At 36.4% G+C, this 21,639-nt stretch overlaps 1 protein-coding gene and 1 pseudogene across 1 annotated transcript in view; both read right to left on the bottom strand.

Moving 5' to 3' along the window:
* Nucleotides 1-21,639, bottom strand: part of PTPN1 (protein tyrosine phosphatase non-receptor type 1) — a 73,733-nt gene that overhangs the window by 39,279 nt on the left and 12,815 nt on the right. The window lies entirely within an intron of this gene.
* On the bottom strand, nucleotides 10,201-11,435 carry LOC110206658 (small ribosomal subunit protein eS21 pseudogene; annotated as a pseudogene).

Here is a 21,639-nt window from a genome sequence, read left to right as displayed (position 1 = left end):
GATAAAGTGAGAAGAACATGGTATACAGTAACAGCAGTATTGTAAGATGAAGAACTATGAATAACTTAGCTATTCTCAGCAATACAATGATCCAAGACAATTCCAAAGGACTCATGATGGAAAATGTTATCTGCCTCCACAGAAAGAACTGATGGCACCTGAATACAGACCAAAGCATACATTTTTTTACTTTCTTTCTTTTTTGTTTTTCTCCCACAAAATGACTAATATGGAAATGTTGTATGTGACTGCATATGTATAACTTATATAAGATTACTTACTGTCTCACGGAGGGGGAGGGAGAAATAGAATTTGGAACTCAAAACTTAAAAAAAAGAATGTTAAAATTGTTTTTACATGTAATTGAGGGGGAAATCAAAATACTTTTTAAAAAAAATAATTGTTCATTTTTACAAAATTCATGTGAATTGATGCACAGTGAAATTAGCAAACAGAACAATTTATACTGCAACATCAATACTGTAAAAATGAACCATTCTGAAAGGGCCCAAACTCTTCTTTATAATTTTACAACACTGAATTTTTGGTAGTGGTTCTCTGCAGACACACTGATGTAGTAATTAGTATATATTGTTTTTCTGGCTTTCCTTACTTCACTTTACATCAGCTCACATAAAGTGACTCCAAGCTTCTCTGTATTCATCATGCTTATTATTTCTTACATGGAAAAAAAAATCCATCAAATCTGAGTATCACAATTTGTTTAGCTATCATCCATGGATGAACATTTATAACTCTGTTTAAATTCTTTGCCACCTAAAGAAGTGCTATTATATCTATTTTGGTATATATAAAGCCTTTCTTTTTGTCACTGATCTTGAAGAATATGCCTAGCACTGGTATCTCTGGGGCAAAGGGTATTCCAAAATGCCCTCCAGATGGTTTATATGGATTTGTAGCTCCACTAACAATGTACTAGTGTGCCTATCTTTCCACACACCCTCCAACGATGACCAAAATAAATTTTAATTTGGCAAATGGAATTCTAAATGTGAGATCCTTTTCCAATATCTGAGTGGACAGACTGCTAGAAGAGCTGAATCATATTGATCTTGACATTCTGCTTATAAAGAAAACCAGAAGAAACAAGTTGCAGTTAAATGGAAGAATGGCTCCCAGGTATCTCATGGTGAGAAAAAGAAAGGAATTAGCATCTTTTAACTACATGCTCCTTCTGGATACTCTTTCCTCTTTGGGTTGTTGTGACATTACTTGAATGATTACTCTAACTCAATCTCCTTTGTTCACTAATTATACTTATCGTGTCCATAAACTATGGGTGCCCCCAAGGTAGTATCCAAACCTTTTTGTTTTCTCTGTTTACATGTTCTTGGTAATCCCCACAGCTTCCATGGGTTTGACTATTATCTGACAGAGATATATACATATGTATGTATGTACAGATACAGATATTCAGTCCCAGTTTCTCCCCTGAGCTTCAATCTTCAAACACCTCAAACTCAAGTCCCAAACTGTACTCATTTCCTACTCCAAACCTTCTCTTCCAAATTTCCCTATTTCTGTCAAATGTAAAACCATTCTTTCAGGCTCCTAGGCTTGAAACTTTGGCATTACGCTCAGCCAACACAGGCAATTGGTAGCCAAATCTTTTCATGTCTCACATCATAAATTAATTGCTACAACTGGGCAATCAAGACCCTTGTTTCGTCATGTTTGCCAAATGGCAAGTAGTAAATCTCTGCCAAATGGAGAGAGATGGCTGCCAAAGGCAAAACAGGTGAGACCATAAACTCATTTGTAAAATTTGACAAGACAGACAACTATGAGTAGTCTAATCTCATAAACAGAAAGAAGTAGAGGGGAAAACCAGTTTAGAGAAAGTTGGCAAGATCTCCAAATAAGCAAAGTTGTCCCCCCAAGGCATTCAAGAATGAAAATGGAAGAACTACTTACAGAAAAAAAAAAGGAAAAGATTTACAAAAGCCATCATCACAATACAGTCTTATAAGTCCTTAAATACGAGGCTATATTTAGTCTCTGCAGTTCTTCAGTAAATCAGAGGTTTAAGAGAACAATCTCAATTGAAATTATCAGGAATTTGTGAGAAAAGTTTAAAAAATCATAGCACACTTTGTAATTAAAATGAATTAATTTTATTTTAAAATTTAATTACATGGAAAAACGGAACATGCTAAAACTATTTATTATAGTAGGAAAAATAATGGAACTTAAATAAGGCAACCTGAGTTTGAGTCCTGGTTCTGTTGCTTAGTATGCCTAAAACCATGATCCCTAATACTTAAGAATAATCTGTAAAATGGGAGCTATAATTTTTTTTTAAAGGCAACTGGGGTTAAGTGACTTGCCCAGGGTCACACAGCTATTAAGTGTCAAGCATCTGATTTGAGGTTAGATTTGAACTCGAGTCCTCCTGACTTCAGGGCCAGTGCTCTCTCCACTGCACCATCCAGCTGTCCCATGAAATACCTTCTTTAAAACTCACTTTACATTTTACAAAGTTCTTCCCTTACCAGACTGACTGTCAGGTGGTAAAAATCTTATTATAGCACCGGGCCTGAAGTCAGAGGACCTGAATTCAAATCTAACCTCAGATCAAAAGCTTGACACTTAATAGCTGTGTGATCCTGGGCAAGTCACTTAACCCCAATGGCCAAAAAAAAAAGAGAAAAAAAAGAAGGTATTTCACAAATTACTATTAAGCTACAAAGTTAAACAAAATCATAGTTTACTTTCAACATGTTTCCTAAAAAAAATTAATGTAGTATAGTGGGAAAAGCAGTGGTTCTGGAGTCACACCACATGGGTTTAAATCTCTCCCCTGCCCCTCCTAACACCACCTGTCTCACGCTGGACAAAATCACCTCCCTGAAGCTCAGTTTCCTTACTTGCAAAATGAGAGAGGTGAATCAGATGGCCTCTCAGATCCCTTCTACCTTGAGACACTTGAGATCTACAAACCCATAGGCTATGGAAAATAAATATCTATGCCTCTTAGGAAAAGAACTTTATCTTATGAGATAAAATAAAAAATCCATACACTCATTTCTGTAGTCATGAAGTCACATTACATGAACAAGTCAGATGGGTATTTAACTATACAACAGTGTAGCTTCAGGGCAGAGGTTTTTACCCTGGAGTCCACTAACTAAAAAAAAAAATTAGAACTGTATTTATGCATTTATAAACATTATTTGGAGGAATACATGGGCTTAACCTGACTACTAAAGGTGTCTATGACACAAAAAAAAGGTTAAGAACTCCTACGCTTTAAGGGACATTATTTAAACAAAACAAAACAAAAAAAGCTATACACACATTCATTCCTTTGTGATCTACAAAATTAAGGTTTTCCACCCCTAATTTTAAGACATATTAGGCACAGCATGCTTACCATCTGACAAACAGCATTTTAAGAATTTTAAGAACTTTTCAAAGAACTTTTCAATCTACTCTTTTATAGAATTAAGACATTTAGGAAAAAATAGTCATTAGCATTTTCCTTCTGAATTGAAAAGCTCATGAAGAGTAAAACTTCATCATCAATTTTTACTAAATGGAGGACAATAAAGATGAGTTTATGTCAGAATGCAGCTTGGAATCAACCAAAGTGTTACACAATTTCTCAAATGTAATTCAGGCCAGTCTTCCTTATGTTTAATTTTGTGCCCAGGTTAATGTTCATGCCTACCTGCAGTGCCCATTTAACATACACATCCTGACAGGTGACACTCAATGGGTTGCCCATCCAGCCTTATTCCCGTCCAGACAGCAATTCATCCATCTGTTTCCCCGTGAAGATTTTTAAATCAATATTTTGAGTGACCAGGGATAAAGATCAAACTCTTTGAGGGGACTCCGCAGTATTCTGGATCATGATGCAACTAACGCAATGTCATTTTCAAACAGGAACAAAAAAATGGCATATTACTTCTACTTCTATATTTTTCACATCTAGAAAATTATTATTAAAAAAGGAGATGATTTTCACATACCTAGATCAATGTTTAACAGATGATTAGCCAGAATGTTACATTGCATTCTATAAAATGTTCAAACGTAGGGTAAGGCCTCTGACACTTTGTATAGATCCTCTGTGTAAAAACAAGATTTACAAGATGACATGGACAAATCACATAGGTTGAGAAGGCATAACAGCTGTGATCTGCTCTTTTAAAGAGAGTACCACATACACCAATGAGATCACTGTGAGATTACCACTGAAGTAAGGACCTACATCTTACTTTGACTCTTCCAATAGATAGACCCTTAGGTCTATGGTCTTTACCATTCATTTTTCCCACAGTACTGCCAAAAAACACATTGTTTACTTGTAATGCATTTCTGAGAATTACATCTGAAAATGGATCACAAAGGTGAAATCCTGACTCTGTGAGTGTTGCTTCCTGTTTCAATATCAGCAGAAACCAAAAAACAAACTTCTATAGGCATATGGATACTTTTCTGATACAAATCTAAAAATTTTCTTTATGAGCAAAACCTACTCTGAACAAATAGGGGGAAACAGAATACATGTAGTTCTTCAAATTTATGAGAAGGAAAAATTGTGTTTAGCAATGACATTTTTATAGTCGGGTCTTGAAAATAGACATACACACACACACACACACACACATAACAACTATGGTTGGGGGTTGGACTACCCCACATGGCAGCTTGTTGAATAGTCTTAAGTTCATGGTTGACTTTTTTTTTGGGGGGGGTGTAAGATTAGGGGGAAGGATCGTGGGAGGAATTTACTTATATCTGTACTTCCTCCAAAAGAGATCACAACTCATGCTTCTTCATAGCTTGATTTGTCCAGGTCTTCTCACAGAATCCTCCATAGAGGACCTATACAATGCACTGGAGACTTTCCTCTAAGAGTGTGTGTGCACAAAAACATACCTTTTCCTCCTGATAATCCCTTCTCTCACAAACTGGAAGACCCCACCCCTCACCAAGCCTGGAATTTAAGACTATGCAATGGGCCATCATCAGAATGCTATTTAGATGGATGAACAAGTTGTGGTATATGAATATAATGGAATACTATTGTGCTATAAGAAAAGATAAGCAGGATGATTTCTGAAAAGTCTGGAAAGAATTAATGAATTGATACAGAATAAAGAGAGCAGAACCAGGAGAACACTGTACACAGTGATACTGTATAATGAAAAACTGAGAATGGCTTAGCTATTCTCAGCAATACAATGATCTAAGACAATGCCAAAGGATTCGTGATGACAAATACTCTCCACCTCCAGAGAAAGAACTGATGTTGTCTGAATACAGACTGAAGCATACAATTTTTAATTTTCTTTCTTTTTTTTGTTTCAGTCTTCCTGCACAAAATGACTTACTATGGAAATGTTTTACATGACTGCACACATATACATCAGACTGCTTACTGTCTCAGGGGGTGAGGGAGAAGAGAGGGATAATCTGGAACTCAAAACTTAAAACAACGAATGTTAAAAATTCTTTTTGCATGTAATTGGGGGGAAAACAAAATATTATATATACATGCTATTTGGACAGTCCAATCAGAGCTTTAGGTATGAAGAGTAACTGCTAAACTTAATTTCTAACTCGTTCCTAACCCTACCACCCTTTAATATTGGTGATGCCTCTAAATAGCATACACTGTGACGCAAACATTTCCTCCTCATTCTATAAAATTCTTGTCCATTTCTTTCCACAAAACTTCTGTAGAGGAGCTACCCAATATTTCTATAGGTCTTTTACATTCTGTGGGTACCAGAGAAACATTCAAACCATACAACCAGAAAAAGAAGGTGGGTATGTCATTTAGTAATAGTGGGGGAATGCCACTTTTTATACCATTTTGTCTGTGCCTCATTATTGTTAATATGACACAATCTACTCATATCCACCAAGTATCTCTTTACTACTCTCTGGGTCACCCACAGTTTTGATTTAATAATCACCTACAAATGCCTGCTATGTACAGTAAAGAATTATGACAGGAACTAGGTTTATAAAACAAAACAAAAAAATTCCCTGCCTTCAAGGACCTTACATTTTTATTACAGGGCACATAATATTTACTTAGATAAATAAGTAAATACAGGATGTTGAGAAGGGAGCTGATTAGGTAGCAAGCTCGGGCCTAACAGTTGGGGCCTACCGGCAGGAACACTAAAATCATTTAAACAGCCTGCCAGTGGGATATTAAAAAAAAAAATACAGTTGGGAGCTTTGGAGTTGCCCCCTCTCTTGATAAGACCCTGTGAGAGAATATAATGCCCTGGCTCCAAAAACACAGTACTACTCTCTACTCAGATACAGTACAACATCGATAGTGCATGGGAAGAAGGTTCCTTGTGACAGAGTGGGGATAGGTGCTCTGTCTCCCTACTTGGACCACCACCCGTTCCCTCTCCTCGATCAGTGTGAGCGTGAGTGTGAGTGTGTGTATACCCTGCTGTGCCACTGCACTGCACTGCCCAGCCACTCCCACACCTATAACTTCCCCTGAAAGACTAATAAACCATTGCAGTGATCAGCATTCCAGGTGTCTCTCCTTCCTTGTGGAATCTGAACCCACTGGCTAGTTTAGGCAGCTCAGGAGTAAGTACTAAAAAACTGGATTAAGGAAAGGATTCCCATAGGAAATAAAGTAGAAGTATCAGAGTAGCAAGTAGGCCAATTTGGCTGGAATGGAAAGTGGGTGAAGCAAAAGAATGAGAAATAAGTCTAGAACGGTAGGCTGGAGCCAGACTAAATAGCTTTAAATGCCAGTTAAGTTTGCTTTATGGTATTAGTTTAGCAACTATGTGGAAGGACAGATAAGAGAGAAGAGTGTGGAAGCTGGGAAACCAATTGCAGCACTTTTGCAATAGTCCAGAAGAGATGATTCTTCAAGGACCTTGTTCTGTGTTCTTCCAATGATGCTATACAATTGCAAATTAGTGATGTGGAAATGATGAGTCTATGTGACAGAGAGCAGCTTGAGACTACTGAAAGTCTTATATAATTTCCCAAATGCGACAGTCTATTTTTTTCTGTGCTAGGAAATTTGGGGAGATAGAATGTTTACATAAGACACTATTTCAGGATATACTGCCTACACTCCAATTATTATCCTTTTCTCCCCATCACAACAGCCTTGGATGATGCCCCTAAATCTCCTTGTTCTGAGACATGAGTTTTCAGGTATCAGGCCTCCACACCACTTCCAAGCCATCTTGATGGCACCCAGTACCTCTTCCATACTCCAGCTCCTTTTTGTGTGTTGTCTTACCCATTAGAATGTAAGCACCTTGAAGGCAAGGACCATCTTGCTTGTTTGTATGTGTATTCCTCAGTGCTTAACACAGCACCCAGCATATAAGTGTTTTATCTCTCTACCTCATGGAACTTTCACTCCAATGGTAAGAAAAAGGGTTGAAGGTCCAGGGAATGCTTTATGGAAGAAAGAACATTTGAGTCTGGCTTTACAGGACAGGTAGGAATAAAACAGGTGAAGAGGGACACAAAGGGCATTCTGATTATAGGAAACAATGTGAGCCAAGTCACAGGGTCAGGGGGTCAGATGACATCTAGAATACCATTTTCAGTTTGGGCCCATATGGATGTAACCTGTATTAAAGTGGTGACTGCAAAAATAGGAGTGGGGCACAGATTTAGAGGATATTATAGAGGTAGAAGCAATAAAATTTGGTAACTCATTAGATGAGGAGTGAGGGAAGACAAAGGTAATCCTAAATAGAAGACTTCTTGCTCTTTCTAGCACACGACACTCCATCTCTTAACTCTGTGGCTTTTCAGTGGTGGTTCTCATGCTTAGAATGCTCTCTCTCCTTTCCTCTGCATTCTCATGTGCAAGGATTTCTTTAAGCCACAGCTCAAATCCCACCTTCTGCAACATGAGGCCTTAATTTTCTCAATGAAAGAGGAGCCGAGATCATTTGAAGTAAATATGAGGGTCTGGAAGTATGGTTGGGAAGAATGGACAAGTGAAGGAAATGAAATAGGTAGTCAATGTAGAACAGAACTATTCAGCTGTAGCAAGGGCTGCCTACAGCAGGCATTTAATGACTGTTTACTGAAATGAATGTAAACTAAGCTTCTTTTCACAGTAAAGTTTGCTCATTTTCATGATTTTCCTACATTGGTGCTCAGAGACCCTGACAGCAGTAGCCAAGAAATCAGATGGTGGGGAAAACCCAGGGATGAAGATTTGCAGGTCAAAAATGGCAGATGGCTAGAGTTCGGGGGAAGGAAAAAAGGACTACGGAGTAACAGCTTTTGAAGGATTATAGAGGCAAACCTTGAGGTCAAGGCCAGGTAAGAAGTTAAGTCAAGTTAGTCAGGAAGTTAACAATCATTTACCAAGTGGCTACTATATGCCAAGCACTGAAAGGCAAAAATAGTCCCTGCCTTCAAGGAGCTCACAATCTAATGCGGTAGGCAACATACATACATAAATATCTATATCTATATCTATATATAGATATATAGATATAGATATAGATATCTGGTAGAGTTGAGATAACCTCATATGAAAAGCACTAGCGCTAAAGGAAACTGGGAAAAAATTTCTTGCAGAAGGTGAGATTTTAGTTGGGACTTGAAAGAAACCAGGAGGCTGAGATGAAGGAGAAGATTCCAGGCATGGGGGACAGCTGGTGAAAATGCAGGAGTTGGGAGATGGAGTGTCATATGGATTGTAGAATGTGCGGATGGGAATAAGGAGTAATAAGACTAGAAAGGCAGAAGGGGTCAGTTTATGAATGGTTTAAAAAGCCAAAAAGAGGATTTTATATCTGATCTTGGAGGCAACAGGGAACCAAAATAGTTTACTGAAGGGGGGTAGAGGGTGGTGGTGTAACAGCCAGACCTGTGCTTTAGGAAGATCACTTTGATAGCTGAATAGAGGATGGTCAGAAGTCAGAATGCATGAGAGGAACCACAACAATATGAACAAGTTAATGGATTGAAGGCCATGTAAAATAAGGGTAACCTTATTACCCTAAGAATGAAAATGGGAAGGATGGAAGAATAGGAGATTATAGTTTGAGAGTGAAACTTTAAAGTTTCAAATAAAGTGGTATTTAATGTGTGACCATGCAGGTATGTAGTTAGAGAAGGATACAGAAGAAGGTTGGTAGGGTTGAGGAACTGAGGTCAGGTATTTAGACAATACAACAGGTGATGGGGAGATGAAGACCATAAGATAGGCTTTAAAATCACTGGGAAAGTTGTGAAAGTGACCTGGAAGTAGGTAGATAAACAAAAGGAATGGGGGAGAGGATGGTCTACAATGAATGCATAGATGGAAGATTATTTCTAGATATGATGATAAAAGAATGGTTTAGAAACAGCAATGGGGAGAGTAAGATGCATGCCCACCTAAAACTACTATGAGTCAGGGTAAACAAGAAGAACATGTAAGAGAAAGTTGTAAGGGATGTGACTTCAGAAAAGAACAGAGTTTTCCTTAAAGTGAAGAATAGAAGCAGCACTGGTTCAAAGTTCAAGGCTATCAAGAAAGTTTCCTGACAACAAAGTAAAAGTTATTTGGGCACAGAGTTATATGCTAGGAGATATGGATACATCCTTAATTACTGGAACAGACAGTAAATGAGAGGTTAGGTTTGTAGACAGATGAGCCAGGTCAACATTTATGTCATGACTTAAAGCAAAGCACTTTATATGCATGAATTCATTTGAGACTCATAAAAACAGAGGCAAGTACTATCTATATTAATTCTTATTTTACAAATGATGAAGGTGGGGTTAAAGGTGAAGTAACTATCCTAAAGCCACAAAACTAGTAACAATGTGAGGTTTTCTATTATCCAAATACAACACTCTACCCATTATGCCACTTTGCCTCTGAACTCTTTGCTACTTAGCTCAAGGCTGGTAGGGCCTAACTCTATAAATTATGATACTACATAGCACAGAAGTGTCTTTAATGGAAATATCTCAAGATACCCAATGGAATTTTTGTTTACCTATGTAACCTATATTATGGCTAGAGGGAGCATGGTACAGGGTTCAATTGAAACAGACACTTTAATTCACAACCTGACAAACAAAACAAAATCTCTTCATAAAATGATTTCTATCCAATCTTCAGTTCATTAATGAAGAAATGCCTTTCTCCTACAAGTGTAGGAGAAGCTTATTCTAGGCATTCTTATCAACCATTCATTTTCCTGGTGCTAATGTGCAGACAGCTCAAAACAAAAAATTAAGTGCTTTCTTTATGTAAGACACTGGGGATACGACGACAACAATAAATCCTGCCAGTTCACCCAGAGATTACATTTTATTGAAGGGCTACAACAAGTACACATATAAGTAAATACAAGGCAATATAAGGAATGAGAAATCAGTAAAGTGAGGTGGGGTCCTGGGAAAAGACTTAAGTAAGAGCAGCACCTGAGCTAAGACTTGAAAAAAACATATTTCTGGCACCAGGAGGTTGGTGATGGTGGGGTCACCTGATGTAAAGGCACAAAGACTGAAGATTATCAAGCTGAGCCTAGAAAATAGTAAGCCATGTTATCTGGAAATGTGGAGTGAGTGAAGAAGAATAATATGAATTAAATCTGGAAAAGAAGACAGAAGACAGGCTGATAAGTTCATATTTCATTGTAGCTAGGTAGGTGGTGTAGTCTTTTTCTTTTTTTTTTCTGATTTATTAAGACATTTTCCACAAGATTTCTTCAACTATAAGTTCTTTGAAACGATATCATCATTTTTTGCCAGCCAGAGAACAGAGTTATCAGATTCTCCCATTCTACAAATTGCTCCACAAATTGCATAAGTTTTAAACTGGCTACTGAATCTGCCCGTGACCTTGTCAACCTCGGCCATGTTCATCTGCATGGAAGTGTGGTCCTTGGCCCTGATGATCCTGTTGCTCGCGGAGCATTTCCGTGGCACATACAGATCCACGAACTCACTGGCGTCATTGTGCATGTCAGAAGCTGAGGGGGCCCAGTACAAACACAAAAGCAGTGGAAGAGAAAAAGGAAGTGGTGCAGTCTTTTTCAACAATCAAAAAGGTGTCTCTACCTATGGATATCACCAGGTGATCAATACTGAAAAAAGATTGATTACATATTTTGCAGCCAAAGGTGGAGAAGCTCTATAGAGTCAGCTAAAATAAGGAACTGACTGTGGGTCTGATCATGAGCTTCTTATTGCAAAATTCAGACCTAAATTGAAGAAAGTAGGGAAAACCACCAGACCATATAGGTATGGCCTAAATAACATACCTTAAGAATGTGAAGTGATGAACAGATTTAAGAGATTAAATCTGGCAGATGGGTAGTTATGGACAGAGGTTCATAATACTACACAGGAGGCAGCAACAAAAACATTCCAAAGAAAAAAAGAACAAGAAAGCAAAATGGCTGGCTGATGAGGTTTTATGAATAGTTGAAGAAAAAAGGAAAGTAAAAGAGAAAGAAGAAAGGGAAAGATATTCAACATAAAGTTTTCTTAAATGCAAAGAAACAGAACGAAACAAGTGAATGCGAAAGACAAGAGACCTCTTCAAGAAAATTACAACAAAATGGGCATGCAAAAATGGGCATGATAAAAGACAAAACGGTAGGGATTTAACAGAAGTAGAAGAGAAAAAGTGGCAAGAATATATATATAAACTATACAAGAAAAATCTTAGTATCATCAATAATTATGATGGTGTGGTTACTGATCTAAAGTCAGACATCCTGGAGAATGAAGTCAAGTGGGCTTTAGGAAGCTTTGGTTAACAATGAGGCTTGTGGAAATAATGGAATTCCAACTGAGCTTTTTAAGGTACTAAAAGATGATGCTGTTAAACTTCTGCACTCAACATGCCACCAAATTTGGAAACTCAACAGTGGCCACTGGATTGGAAAAAACCAGTATACATTCCAGTCCTAAATAAAGGCAATGCCAAAGAAAGATCAAATTACTGAACAATTGTGCTCATTTCACATGCCAGCAAGGTTATGTGCTTAAAACACTGTAAGTTAGGCTTCAGCAATATGTGAACCAAGAATTACCAGAAGAGCAGGCTGGTTTTCAAAGAGGCAGAGAAACTAGAGACAAAACTAAAACATTTGCTGGATTATGGAGAAAGCAAGGGAATTCCAGAAAAAGATCTACTTCTGCTTCACTGATTCCACTAAAGTTTTTGACTATGTGGATCACAGCAAAATGTGGCAAGTCCTCAAAGAGATGGAGAGTACCAGATCATCTTTCTTGTCTCCTGAAGAACTTCTATGTGGGCCAAAAGGCAACAATTAGAACCAAACATGGAACAACTGATTGGTTTAAGATTGGAAAGGGAGTATGACAAGCCTGTATATTGTCACCTTATTTATTTAACTTATATGTAAAGTACATCATGCAAAATGCCAGGTTGGATGAATCAAAAGCTGGAATTCAACTTGCTGGGAGAATTAGCAACAATCTCAGATATGCAGACAATACTACTCTGATGGCAGAAAGGGAAGAATTTAGAAGCCTCTTGATGAGGGTGAAAGCAGAGTGTAAAAGCCGTCTTGATGCTTAACATCAAAAAAACTAATCTCAATAACTGGTCTCATCACTTCCTGGCAAACAGGTGGAGAAGAAATGGAAGCAGTTTCAGATTTTATAGGGCTCAAAGATCACTGCAGATGGCAACTGCAGTCATGAAACTAAAAGACACTTGTTCCTTGGAAGAAAAGCTATGGCAAATCTGGACAACATACTAAAAAGCCGAGACATCACTATGCCTACAAAGTTCATTACAGTCAAAGCTATGGTTTGTCCAGTAGCAATGTATGGCTATGAGAGTTAGTCTATAAGGAAAGCTGAGCACTGCAGAATCAATACTTTTGAATTGTGGTGCTGGAGAAGACTTTTGAGAGTCTCTCGGACAGCAAAGAGATCAAATCAATCAATACTTAAAGAAATTAATTCAGACTATTCACTGGAACATCAAATACCGAGACAGAAATATTTACTTCACTACAGAATGAGAAGATAGGATTCACTGGAAAAGACCCTAGAGAAAGACTGAAGGCAAAAGGAGAAAGCAAGGCAGAAGATGAGATGGACAGATAGTGTCATGGAAGCAATCAAAATGAGACTGGACAAACTTTGAGAGAGAGTGAAAGACAGAAGGGCCTGGTGTCTCTTGTTCCATAGGTTATGAAGAGTTGTACATGACTAATGACTGAACAACAGCAGATGGTACAGTGGCTGGAGTGCTGGACTTGAAATAAGGAAGATGAGTTCAATCCTGCCTCAGATACTTACTGATCTTGGATAAGTCATTTCACCCCTCTCACCCTCATTTTCTTCAGCTGTAATAAATGGGGGTGGTAATAAAAGCACTTAACTCAAAGTCCTTGTGAGGATATAATGAGATAACATATGTAAAGCGCTCTGCAAACCTTTAAGTGACATGGTCAGATGCCTATTTGACAGCTATGCGGGAGATAAATTAGAAAAGTGAAGAGACTTGAAGCAGGGAGATTAGGCCTCAACTCACTTAGTAGGTGTGCAAAGGGAAAAGGAACACCACCATTAGGCCATACAGAGTGGAGAAGTACAGCAGAATCCATGGGCCAGGAGGCAGAGAGAAGGGTCAGAACTTCCTGAAGCTTTTATATGCATACAGGCATATAAAAGGATGGTGGTTCCCTCAATAGAAACAGAAAAGTGCATAAGAGGGGAGCAAGACAACAGGTTCAGTTTTAGATACTACAGATTTGAGATGTTGAGAAGAAATACCCAGCAGATGGTTGGAGAACAGACTTGGGAGTCATTTGTGTAGAGATAAATAAACTCATGGCAGTCAATGGGAATGACCCAGAATGTAGAGTGAGAAGAACTTAGGAGACACTCTCGTTTAACGAGGACATGTAATGATCTAGCAATACAGATCAAGATTCCATCAACAATATATGTTCAGCCAGGGCTAACATGGAAGTGGGGGCAGCCAGGTGGCACAGTGGATAGAATGCTGGACCTGGAGTCAGGAAGACTCATCTTCATGACTTCCAATCTGGTCTCAGACATGTAATAGCTATGTGACCCTCGGTAAGTCACCTAATGCTGTTTGCCTCAATTTCCTCATCTGTAAAATGAGCTGAAGAAGGAAATGAAAAAATACTCCAGTATCTTTGCTAAGAAAATCACAAATGAGGTCAGAGAGCATCAGGCACAACTAAAACGACTTAACAACAACAAATATGGAAATGGGCTTTTCGTGACTTCACCAAGTATAACCAATATCATATTGCTTGTTAAAACAGTGTGTGTGTGTATGTGTGTCTATTTAACCCAACAATAAATGTTTAGTGATGGGAACTGGGGTACACTTACCAACCAAGTTTCAGTTATAGCCACATAGTTATGATGGCTCCAAAGAACACTAACCAGTATGGAGAAAAATAGAATCAAACTGAGTTGTCCTGTGCCCTAGAAAAGGAGGGACTGAATCTATTCCATTCAAACTCATTAACCTTGATGCTGAGCCATCCACATACCTTCAAGCATTTGGTATATTCAACTTTAAATTTAGTACATTTTTCAAAAACAAAACGAAACAAAAAATGAAGCAACAACAAAAAAATTCCCACAGTTAAAAGGAACACAGATAATCTCAGACCAACAGTCTTTGGTAGTAGCAATATAGGAAAACACCCCATGGTCACATGAACAACCATCTCTCACCAGGGTGGCACCAAACAGCTTGGTACAAGCAGGTTAAAAAAAAAAATCAGGCATTCCCCTCCTTCAACTGCTCATTCTAGTAAGTATAACTATAACTGTATCATTCACATTATGTAAGAGTCAGGGGATGGGGAAAACTTGAGGTACGCAGTAGGTAATGGCCAGAAGAATCTCTCTGGCACAAATCTTAGGAAACTCCAAAACTCTAAAAGACAAATTAGTTGGTTCTGCTAGATCAGTATGATCTAACTTGACAGATGCAAATGTGTAACTCTCATTCTTGTCCAGTTTCTTATTTTTATAGAAGACCACAAAACTGACCATAAAATAACACACTAACAAGATCTTTACTTCCTTGTACTTAACTACTCTGTTGCTTATTATAAATTTCTCCACTTCCTATAAGCATGAGAGGAAATCAGCTATCAAGCTTACAAAGCTTCTACCAATGAGATTACCTCATATTACTAAGATTTCTCTTACCTGGAAAACATGCTGAAACATAAGACCTAATAAGTCACACGATAAATTGCACCTCCAGAAAGAGTAATAGGGTCTAAATAGAGACAACTAAAACTTTATTGCTCAGAATAAGAATAATTTATAGAGGCTACATAATCCCATACAACTTCAATGTAGTAGATGGATTAGTCACTAATCATTAGTGTTTTATAAACACCCCCCCCCAAATCAACCAACACTTATTGAGTGCCATGCATGTGGCACTCAAAGTATTATGGGGGCACAAAGCAGTAGAAGACATAGTCCTTGCCTTTAAGGAGTTTACAACCAATCTGAGAAAGTGACACAGTTAATGCAACTAAAAACGTATTACCTTATTAATAGTGAGTTATCAATATGGCATTGCCACAAAGTCATCTTCTGTCTACCAACAACTGTCTACAATTAAATCTTTCGGTTTGTAAGCATTTAAAATATGTCTAACGGATAGCACAACTATCATAGAGCTTAATAATTCAAGGATTCACATTTTTTTTGGTTAACAATTATTTACTAGATATTAAAGCTTAATGAAATCTTGCTCACTTCATTCCCCACCTTTACCGGGATTTCACACCCTTCAGTCAACATCTGAAGGCAAAGATGAACCCAGAACTCTCATTTAAGGTTAAGAGATCTTGAAAGGTGCTTACTTTGTAATAAACTCATTTTTCATCCTCTTCTTACAGTGTTAATTCCTTCTATCACACAGTATCTTGACATTAGCCTTCGGCTTCATGGTATCTACTTCCATTTATGCATGTTTAATGGTGTCTGCTTACAATGACATTTAAATGATTCTACCAATACAAAAACAGAAAAAGACCATTTTCCTAGTAAAAAGAAGACAATTCAGGGCATCTTCTATTTTAGCCACCATATCCTTATCTTAAATAATTAAAAAGCAGAAAGTTTGAAGCTATCAGTCTAAAAACAAAAAAACTGAAGCATCTGCATATATGGGTACTTCACTTATGAGATCAACAGAAGCCAAAGTGGAATTTTCTCAACTTTTCAGGTATCTTTTTGACTATGGAACAAGAAAAGTTAAAGAGGCTTAAAGGAACCTAAAAGCGCACCCAAATTTGCTCACTTAAGAATTTCTTAAGAATATGCCAACTTTAGTGCTTACGTTAAAATATTTTAGACCACAAAGCACAATGAAGTAGAAAGAACACATATCTGGAAGTCAAGAATGCCGGGTTCTAGTCCTAATTCTGCTACTACCTAGTTACGTAACTGTGTAAAAGTCACTTAACCTTTCTAGCCTTCATTTATATAAAATTAGATGGTTGTTCTTCTGAGGTCCTTTACAACTTTAAAAATTCTATACAAGTCTAGTCCAGAATTCTAAAGAATTTATAAGTTTGATTTGAAAATTTAAACTGTCTATGGGTTTAATACGTTTATTGTATTTATATGAACTTAAAACATTTCACAAGCTATTGGTCAGAGGGAATCATTAAGAACACAGTTATCTACATTGCAAAAAACTGTAATAATAGACGATTATAATAAAGAATATTCATCTATTGAGCAAGACCCTCATTCATAACCTGCAAATCTGCTCAATCTCTGTGGCCTTGGGCACAACCTCCATGGTCGTGTTCCCTCATCTATAAAGTAAGAAGGCTGAACTCATATAGCCTCTAGAGTCCCTTCTAGCTATAGATGGTCCAAATCTTACAATTACTTATTAACCTAAAAATTCCTTACAAGAATTTATCAAAGTATGCTTTAATTGGGTGACAAATGAAAATCTGTCTATAATTCTAGCAAGATGCTTCTCTCTTGGAAGCTTTCACATACTTTTTTTGTAGAAGAATAAACATTTTTATAGAAAAGATGATGAAGGGGATTCTGGGAAGATGGCGGAGTAGGTCAGAAAATTCCAAGCTCTCCAGATTTCCTCCACAAACAAGATAAAATAGCACCCCAAGTTGAATGTAGAGTGCAAAAATAAACAAGAGCTGATGCAGAGCAGTGGTCCTCCTAGGACAACTGGAGAAGACCCAAGGAATGGTGGTTCAGCCTGAGTGAAATATAAATACCTCCAGGCTATCTCTGCTGCAATAACAAACAACAAGTCCTAGGGGCAGCTAGGTTGGGAGATAGCCTGGGCCTCAGATTTAATTAAAAGAGATAAACAGAGCAATTACATTATGATAAAAGGTATCATAGATATTGAAGAAATATCAATACTAAATTTATATGTACCAAATACCACATAAATTTTTAAACGAAAAGCTAAATGAATTACATAATAGTGAGGGACTTTAATAGTCCCCTCTCAGAACTAGACAAATCTAACCAAAAAATAAATAAAATAGAAGTTAAGGAAGTAAATAGAATTGTAGATAAACTAGATATGATAGATATCTGGACAGAATTGAATGAAAATAGAAGTTGATACATTTTTTTCTCAGCAATACATGGTACCTTTACAAAGATCAACCATATATTAGGGCACAAAAATTTTATAGCTAAAAGCAGAAATATTAAAAGTTTCCTTTACAGACTACAATGCAATAAAAATTATGTTTAATATAGGGCCATAGAAACCTAGGAAAAAACTAACTAGAGACTAAAAAAACCTAATCTTAAAGAATGTATGGCTTAAAGAACAAATAATAGAAACCATCAGTAATTTCATTTAAGAAAATGACAACAACGAAACAACTCAAAATCTATGGGATGCAGCAAAAGCAGTAATTAGAGGAAAATTTATATCTCTAAGTGCTTATATCAATTAAAAGAAAGAAAGAGGTAGAATATTTACAAAAATACAAACTGCCTAGATTAACAGAAGAGGAAATAGAATATCTAAATAGACCTATTTTAGAAAAACTGAACAGGCCATAAATGACCTTTCTAAGAAAAAAAACACAAGGACCAGACAGATTTACACACGAATTCTATCAAACATTTAAAAACCAACTAATTCCAATATTAAATAAATTATCTGGAATAATAAGCAAAGAAGGGGGAGTACCAAACTCCTTTTATGAAACAAATGATACTGACACCTAAACCAGAAAAGGTAAAAACAGAGAAAGAAAATTACAGACCAATTTCATTAATGAATATGGATGCAAAAATCCTAATTAAAATACTTGCTAAAAGACTACAACAATATATTACAATGATTATTCATTATGACCAAGCAGGATTCATATCAGGAATGCATGGATGGTTTAACATAAGGAAACTATTAACATAATTGATTATATCAATAATAAAACTAACAAAAATCACATGATAATATCAATAGATGCAGAAAAAGCATTTGATAATCTATTGATATAAGTACAACACTCATTTCTATCAAAAGCACTTGAAAGTATAGGCATAAATGGACTTTTCCTTAAATTGATAAGAAGCATTAATCTAAAACCATTAGCAAGCACTATTTCTAATGGGGATAAGCTAGAAGCCTTCCCAGTAAGATGAGGTGTGAAACAAGAATGCCCACTGTCATTCATATTATTCAAAATTGTATTGGAAATCCTAGCAATATCAAAGAGAAGAAAAAATAGAAGGAATATGAATAGGGAATGAGATAATAAAACTATCTCTTTTTGCAGATGATATAATGACATATACTTGGAAAATCTAGAGACTCAACTAAAAATGGAAATAATTAGTAATTTCAGCAAAGTAGCAGGATTTTATAAAGTTAACCCACATAAATCATCAGCATGCAGGAAAAGATAGCTAGAGACACCCCATTTAAAATAACTCTAGATAGTATAAAATACTGGAAAACAGGGGAACCTAAGTGGCACAGTGGATAGAGTGCTGGCCCTGAAGTCAGGAGGACCTGAGTTCAAATCTGGCTTCAGACCAAACACTTGACACTTACTAGCTGTGTGACCCTGGGCAAGTCATTTAACCTCAACTGCCTTAAAAAACAAAAACAAACAAAAAAACCCCTGAAAATACACCTACCAAAACAAAGCCAGGATCTATATGAACAAAACCATAAAAATCTTTGTACACAAATAAATTCAGATTTAAATAAATAGAGAAATATTAATTGTTTAAGGGTCAGCAGGGCCATATAATAAAAATAACAATTTTACCAAAATTAAACTATAAATTTAATGCCATCCCAATTAAATTAGAGCTAGAAAAAAATAATAACAAAATTCATTTGGAAGAACAAAAGGTTAAGAATATCAAAGGAACTAATGGGAAAAAAATGTAATGGAAGCAAGTTTAGCATCTTAAACTATATTATAAGGCAGTACTATCTGGTACTGGCTAAGAAATAGAAAGGTAGATCAGTGGAACAGAGTACACATAAATCTACAGCAGCAAACAAATATAGTAACCCAGTGTTTGACAAGTGTAAAACCTAAGTTTTTGGGATAAGAATTCATCATTTGATAAAAAGTATTGGGAAAGCTGGAAGGCAATCTTGGGCATAGACCAATATCTTACAACATTTACCAAGATAAACTCAAAATGGATACATGACCTAGATATAAAGGGAGATATCACAAGAAAATTTGAAGAATATGAAACATATTACCTATCAGACTTATGGATAGGTGAACAATTTATGAACAAAGAGACAGAGTGTTATGAGATGTAAAATGGATAATTTTGATTACATTAAATTAAAAAGGGTTTGTACAAACAAAACACACATAGCCAAGATCAGAAGGAAAGCAGAAAACTGGAAAACAAATTCTTTAGTTCTAAGTTCCTTAGATAAAGTCTCATATCTCAAATCTATAAAGAACTTTGTCAAATCTGTAAGAATGTGAGTCATTCCTCAACTGATAAATGATCAAAGGATATGAACAGGCAGTTTTCTAATAAAGAAATCAAAACAATTTGTAGTCAGATGAAAAATGCTTTAAATCATTATTGATTAGAGAAATGCAAATTAAAAGAACCTTGAGATATCATTTTATACCTGACTGGCTAAAATAATAGAAGGGGAAAGTGACAAATGCTGGAGGGGATGTGGAAAAATTGCGACCTTAATTCATTGTTGGTGGATTTGTGAGATGATCCAACCATTTTGGAGAAAGATTTGGAATCATGCCTAAGGAGTTATTAAACTGCCTATACCCTTTGACCCAGCAATACCACTATTAGGTCTTTCCCAAGATGATTAGAGAAAATGGAAAAAAACCTACATGTTCTAAAATATTTATAGCTCTCTTTGTGGTGGCAAAAAACTGGAAATTGCGGGGGTACCTATCAGTTGGGGAATGGCTAACCAAATTGTGCTATATGTTCATGATGGAATATTACTTTGCTGTAAGAAATGATGAGCTCAAGGATTTTAGAAAAGCATGGAAAGACCTCCATGACACAATGAAGAGTGAAATGAGCAGAACCAAAAGAACATTTGTATACAGTTAACAGCAATATTGTTGTAAGAACAACTCTGAGAAACCAAGTCACTCTATTATAAAAACCCAAATTAACCGCAAAGATCCTATAAAGGAAGATGCTGTTTGAATCCAGAAAAAGAACTGAAATATATGTGTGTGTGCGTGTGTGTGTATGTATATATATGCAAACACACACACAGATTTGTGTTTAATGGTAGCCATATTAAAGTTTGGGGTGGGAGGAAGGGGAAAAAGAAAGTTAAATGATAACTTTGTTGTATATCTGAAAGAAAGAAAGTTGTACATAATGGATCTGCAATCTTGTTTTTCTATCCCACTTTGCTATGGAAATTCTTGTTTTATTTCCTAAGTTCAGAATAAAACAAATTAATCAAAAAAGAAAAAAAGTTGAAGCAAACTTGAACTAAAAGCAAATAAACCCAAACACTTCCTCTCCTACAATACATACTCACATTGACAAAGCCTTCATGGCTTTTCTATAACAGGCTCTGAACAAGTGACTGCTCCAGTTCTTCTTACCCTATTCTAGGGACTATCAGACACTATCTCCTGAAAAAAAGGTATGTTGTACACGTGCCTGGTAATATTCTTCTCAGACCTTAGGAACATTTACCATTTAGTATTGACTATCAAAAGGGTATTATACTGACTGGGCACTCTTCCTTTGGAGCTGTGATCTTGGGGGTTTTGAGTCAGATTCAGTTCTTCCACTTTACATGTACAGGAAAAATGATATTTAACTACACACTTAAGAGTGCCAAAAACATACTAGACTTGGGTGCTGGGGGTTTCTGACACCAATTTGAGGAATAATGATTCACAAAATTCCAATTTTGTGAAGCTAAACCAAAATATACATTCTAATTAGTCAATAAAGGTCAAGAATCTTCCTAATCTATTATTTATTCTGACTTCCTAAACTAATATAAACCTACTTCTATGGATTACAGAAAATTGTCATAAAGATTAAATGAAACACTATATCATAGTTTTGAGCCTACATACAACTTAGTGATAACACCTAATAATAATATCATAATTTAAGGTTTACCCCTGACCATACTGC

The sequence above is a fragment of the Phascolarctos cinereus genome, unplaced genomic scaffold, assembly GCF_003287225.1.
Source record: "Phascolarctos cinereus isolate Bilbo 61053 unplaced genomic scaffold, phaCin_HiC Scaffold_2;HRSCAF=192, whole genome shotgun sequence".
Taxonomy (NCBI): domain Eukaryota; kingdom Metazoa; phylum Chordata; class Mammalia; order Diprotodontia; family Phascolarctidae; genus Phascolarctos; species Phascolarctos cinereus.
The sequence above is the reverse complement of the archived record's forward strand: the minus strand, read 5'-3'. Positions and strand labels throughout refer to the sequence as shown.